The sequence below is a fragment of the Cryptomeria japonica genome, chromosome 2, assembly GCF_030272615.1.
Source record: "Cryptomeria japonica chromosome 2, Sugi_1.0, whole genome shotgun sequence".
NCBI lineage: Eukaryota > Viridiplantae > Streptophyta > Pinopsida > Cupressales > Cupressaceae > Cryptomeria > Cryptomeria japonica.
Window position 1 is genome coordinate 241,094,160 of NC_081406.1, and position 6,000 is coordinate 241,100,159.

Consider the following 6,000-nt stretch of genomic DNA (forward strand, 5'->3'; position numbering starts at 1 on the left):
AGGAGGTTTAGATGATATTGGGTGTTTGCCTCGTTGTTATTTTTAGGATGGCAGAGGTGGAACCACAACATACACACTAGAAACTCTAGGAAGAGGAAGGATTCTTGATCAAGGATGTCGTTCACTCGTTATCTCTAGTGTAGGAAGAGTTACTTCTGTATTCCTAGATGTTGTAGGATCACCTTGAATGCCATTGTGAGTGGTAACATCCCTAATGTTTTAAAACATTCATATGAACAAATAAAAGCCATAAGAAACACAATAGAATCATCAAAGAAATGTCAATAACTATAGTATCATATCTCTGTAAGTTGCCCCATGCACTCATAAAAATACTAGAATTGATTATTTAAACAATTTTCTATGTATTTTCCTAAAATCCATTCTAATCTAAATTCAAAGATGAAGCTTGATCATTAAGAAGGATGTGTGAAAAGTCCACTTCCTCAAGACAAACTTCCAAAGTAACTATAACACAACCGTATCTAAATGTCATAATTTTAATTCACGTGTAGAGGGCAGCGATGAGACCAAAACCTTTGAATGGCAGTAAATGTTCTTGTGAACTGAAGATCGAAGGCGGCTTGATACGATCGTTAGTTTTTTGCCCACATTTTTTATATTTTAAAATTATTTAAAACAAAATAGTACAACTGCTGGGACCCCGAAACAGAATATTTGAAGCCCGCGGAAGAAGAAAATGATAAGCATGGCCAACGTAGAGCAAAAGTGATGACGTTCTCAAAATTCGAAATTAAAGAGTTTTCTTCCATTATAGGAAATATTCTTCCTCTCACCAAAGCAATATCATTATAGCCAATATTCTTCCTCTCACCAAAGCAATATCATGACGATGAGTTCGAACCACTATGTTAACTTGCAACAACGGTAAGGTTTCATTCCATTCTTTACTATATTCATCCCGATCTCTTTACATGATATTGTTTTAAGTTTGCTGGTTAAACAATTGATTTAAATATTTGACAAATAATATAATTATTTTTTAAAATATTGTGTTACATAAAAGAATAATTTTAGATAATAGAAAAAATTATAAGATTTTATTTATATATGTATTTAATTTTAATTCTGTAATATCTTAAAGATATATTAGTTTTAAGAATAAGTGCTACATTTTATTTTTAGTGTAACTCTTATATTTTTATGAATTTTTAAAGAAATTTTATTTCAAATCCTGTTTCTAAAACATCTCTCTTTAGAATCAATATTATCATTGCTTTTGAAAAAATTAAATCTTAAGTTGTCTTCTCTATAAAATTAGCTGCACGATTTCTAATTAAAATTTAAAAATTCATTTCCTACCAATTAATGTAGAAAGATTAGAAAGACTAATCATTCAACATGAATATAATATACAATAACTTTATATATGAAAGAACACCATATCTAATAATACTAATCATTCAACATGAATATAATATACAATAACTTTATATATGAAAGAACACCCTAGCTTATATTATTACATCTTTTTTAAAAAAATCAAATGAATTATAATTTTATTTTCAATTTTTCTTGGGTAAATAGAACCAACTTTATTCCAAACATAAAGTTTAGTCTCAATGTCATGTTATTCATGTCTTTCTTTATACTTATTTTGAAAATAATTCAACCTCTTCTATAATTACATATGTATGTATATGTTGTTCATATATTTTTCATTTTAATATTTTTGAATCTATATTCTCTTGAATTCTTACTATTTTCTCATAACACTATCAAAATTATTAAGAAGTAAGAGACCACATCATCTCTCCCCAACCAATCGCAAGACATGCACAACAATTATGAACTGGCCTCTTTCTATGGGCCCAACTTGTGGAATATGTTTAGATTATCTCTCTACGCATTCTACGAAATAGCATAGAATGTCACGAAAAAATTATTTTGTGCACTTGAAATAATTTAGGTCGAAAGATGAAATTTGAGATGCCCTAGCTACTGCAGATATGGCATAGTGACGTGATGTTAACGATGGGCATAGTATAGTGTTAAAAGGAAGAAAGATCTGGGCCATCTTTAGACCAGCGCAGCACAGCATCCTCGAGATATCTTGACCAATACGAAGAGAGATAGAGAGACCACTTATAAAACCGTGCACTTATCGAGTGCTTTTGTGAGGTCAGTGTTTTCACACTAATCGAGATTTGGTACGTATTCATCATTTCTTTATCGTTAGGAGTCTGTTTGCGTTTGGCTGATGGAGTTCCTTAGTGGAATAGGGAGTGGGATTATAAACAACCTATGGAAACCAGCGTTTGAAGAGATTAAGCACCTAACCAGTTTGGGTGATGATGCCGAACGTCTCCACCAGCAGATAGATCGTGTGAAGGGCACAGTCGATGATATCAACAGTCGGCTAAAGAGGCGAGCTCGACAGCCTTTGCCAGCCTTGAGGAATTGGCTTAACACACAAGAACGAATCCTCAAATATGCTCAAGAGGTGTTTGGCCAGTACGAACAAAATAAGCAGCGTCGCTTGTGTTGGTGCTGCCCTCACTGTATCCTTATCCCAAAATCCAGTCAAAAAATCCGTAAATCTCTAGCGGATATAGATGATCTTCTGAAGATGAAAGATTTAGATATTCCCAAGAATGGGGAGCTGGGAGAGCCTCTCGTGACGCTGGTGCATCCCACGGATAGCGAATTGGTCGGAAAAATCGTTCACGAGAAGCTGTTGGAGCTGGAGACATGGCTGCTGGAAGACGACTCTGTTCGTGTCGTTGGTGTCTATGGAATGCCTGGCGTTGGAAAGACGGCTGTGCTCAAGCAAATCAACAACAATGGAAAGGTAGTCAAATTCTTTACGCCTATGATTTGGGTTACTGTGTCCAGAGACTCGGATATATCTGCTCTGCAGAGGCGCATTTGTGAGAGTATTGAATTGCCTTGGCAATCCGGTTGGAACATTGACGAGGCCGCAGGGGCGCTGCATTCGGTTTTCAAGGAGAGGCGACTGCTGCTCATTTTGGACGATGTGTGGAAAAGTATAGATGTTTCCAATTTGGGAATTTCTCTTTCTGATAATAAGACAAAAGTGGTACTGACTTCCAGGGATAAAGAGGTGTGCAAGGGCATGAAAACAGACAAAATGATTGGAATCAAACATCTGTCGGACGAAGAAGGTTGGGAGCTTTTCTGCAGAGGAGCCTTTGTAGCTGGCAAGGATCAGAAAATGGATATCGAGATAGAGCACTTTGCGAGAAGTATTGCAAAGGAGTGTGAAGGGCATCCTCTGGCCATTAAGACGCTTGCTCGGACAATGCCGCAGCTTCAAGACAGTAGCGCGTCTGAATGGAAATATATTCTAAATCAGCTAAAGGCGACTGATCCCCTGTTTTATCGCATTCATGAAAAGATTCTGAGGGACTTATTCAATCCGCTGAAGCACAGCTACGATGCTCTGCGGACAGATGAGCTCAAGCTTTGTTTCCTGTACTTGGCCGCTTACAGAGAAGACGAGCTAATCGACGCGGATCAATTGATATAATTGTGGTTGGTAGAGGATCTGGTGAAAAGCAGAGAGGAGGGGCGGCACCGTTTTCTCAAAACCTTGGCGAACCGATGTTTGGTTGAGATTAAGGTTAAAGAGGAAAACCGCCTTGAAATTTGTAAAGTGAAAATCCACGATGTGCTGAGAGATATGACGGTACACATCGCTGAGATCGACCAGAATACCCTGTTCCGTGCAGGTCAGAGTTTAACAGAGTTTCCAAAGTCTGCAAGTGAAACATCGGTTAGGATATCTCTGATGCATAACCGTATCAGATTTCTGCCAGAGAAATTTGAGTGCAGGAACCTGGTGAGTCTGTTGTTGAGCTGGAACACATTTGACGAGATTCCAGAGGGCTTCCTGGAGAAGCTGAATATGTTGAAGCTTCTTGATCTCGGCGACACGCGCATCAAATCGTTGCCAAAGTGCATCGACCAACTGAAGCATCTTCTCTATCTCCAGCTTTCCAATACCCGGATTGAGGTAATCCCTCATCAAACATTTGAGCTGTGTAAACTGCAGTTTTTAGATCTTTCTTTCTCCCCTCTTAAGAGTATCCCATCCAGGATAATGGAGCTGAAACGTCTCCGAATTCTCATGTTAGCCCACTGTTATGATTTGGAGTTCGTTTCATGCGACATATCACAAATCACTGGTTTGGAAGAGCTTGAGATGTGGAAGTCGACAAAGTTTAATTATTCAGGGGAGTTGAGAGGAGGAGGATTATTACAGGAGGCTTCTTTGCAAGACGTATGCAAGCTCCAACGTTTCAAGCATCTGCGTCTAACGCTAAATTCCCAAATTGAGGAGAAAACAGTGGGTATTCTAGTGGAGCTTCAAGAACTTTAGCTACTTTGGATGCCCGAAGTCCTTCAGACATATCTGCCCACTGACATGCGGGCAATGCACAGCTTGGAGAGGCTCCACCTGTATGATTGTCACATTAAGGGAACCCCTGATTTGTTCCCAAAATTACAAAATCTCAAGTACTTAAAGCTGAAGTGTTCTCAAAACCTGCTCACTTTTTCTGGATTAGGGTTAGCAAGACTATTCAATTTGAAGGAAATAGAGATTGAGCAATGCCTTCTGCTCACGAATTTGGGAGAAGAATTTGGGGTGAAAGGCTGCTTTCCAAGGCTGCGCAAGCTCAAACTGTGGATGTTACCTTCTCTGGAGAGTCTGTGTAGTTCTGTGGAAGAAGGGGCTCTGCCCACGTTGCAGACAATGACTATATTCCGCTGTATGAACGTTAAAGTGCTGCCATCAGGTCTTGATAATCTTAAGTCTCTGGAACAGATCAGAGGAGACAAAGAATGGTGGTATGAAATTAGCTGGCAAGATGAAGAGATGAAGAAGCACCTTCATGCTAAGTACGTGGAAATCGTGGAATGACAATAATCATGTTTAATCCACACTTTTCTCGTAAGTAACATACGGAATATTTGTTTGTAGTACGTCGGGCTGATATATTTGGTTGTAGCTATTCTGGCTCCAAAAACATCTTGTCATATATTGATAACTTTCATGTTCTATTAGAGTGGGGGACAGCGGCTCCAGCTCTTCTGTCGAGCCCCACAGTCATTTTGTGCCTATTCTACAGTTTTTGTATTCATATAAGACGGAAGTTATCCATTGCACAATAGTGCGGTTTTGGAGCCAGATTAGGCGCGTCTGTTATATTTTGCAAAACATTGCTTGTTTGTAATTTTGCATGATATCATGTTATGATGTGTTCTCTTTATTTCGGAATTGAAAGAAGATGGTCATTACGAGTTGGAGGAAATCAAGTATGAGTTCTTGCAGCGTAATGATAGAAATATTTGGTGTGTCAAGTTTCAAATGTTAGTCAGGCTATAATTGTTCATCTACTATACTATTATTTTGTTCTCATTCATCTTTCTATCATAAGACTTGGTTATGGTTAGCCCTATTTGATGAGAGTGGTTATATAGTTAGTGCTTTTTTTAAGCTATTTGTGGTTCTTCTCCTCGCAACACTTTTTTTGAACTAATATTCTTTTTGTATTTTTTAATCACATCTTTTTTCAATTAAAGAAAAATAACTTAATGTTTTTAAAGTTCATGCTAGTAAAAAATACTAGCGTTGGTAATCATAACATGTTGTTGTACAAGGATTGCTATATTATTTTAAACCTGAGGGCATTTTTTACTTTGAAAATTTAAATTATTGTATTATATGTCAACATGCTTGATTTGTCCACATTTTATTAAGGATTAAAGAATATTTTTAATGACAAAGTCCATGTTGTAGGCATCTACATGGTACCAAGTTCAAATCTTCTTCAATACTAAAACAAAATATATTCTTTATGTACTCTTTTTATTACAACTTTGTTCAATAAAAATAAAGAACTTTATGTTCTTACTATCTATACTAAAAAAAATTGTTAGAGTTCGTAATCATAACGCCATGTTGTACAAGGATTAACATGAAGTAATCATAACTCAAGAAAATCCCAAAGTGAG

General features: G+C 37.2%; 1 pseudogene; it reads left to right on the plus strand.

Moving 5' to 3' along the window:
• Window positions 1–2,166: 2,166 nt before the first annotated feature.
• LOC131063295 (probable disease resistance protein At1g61300) lies at window positions 2,167–5,287 on the plus strand (annotated as a pseudogene).
• Window positions 5,288–6,000: the final 713 nt, after the last annotated feature.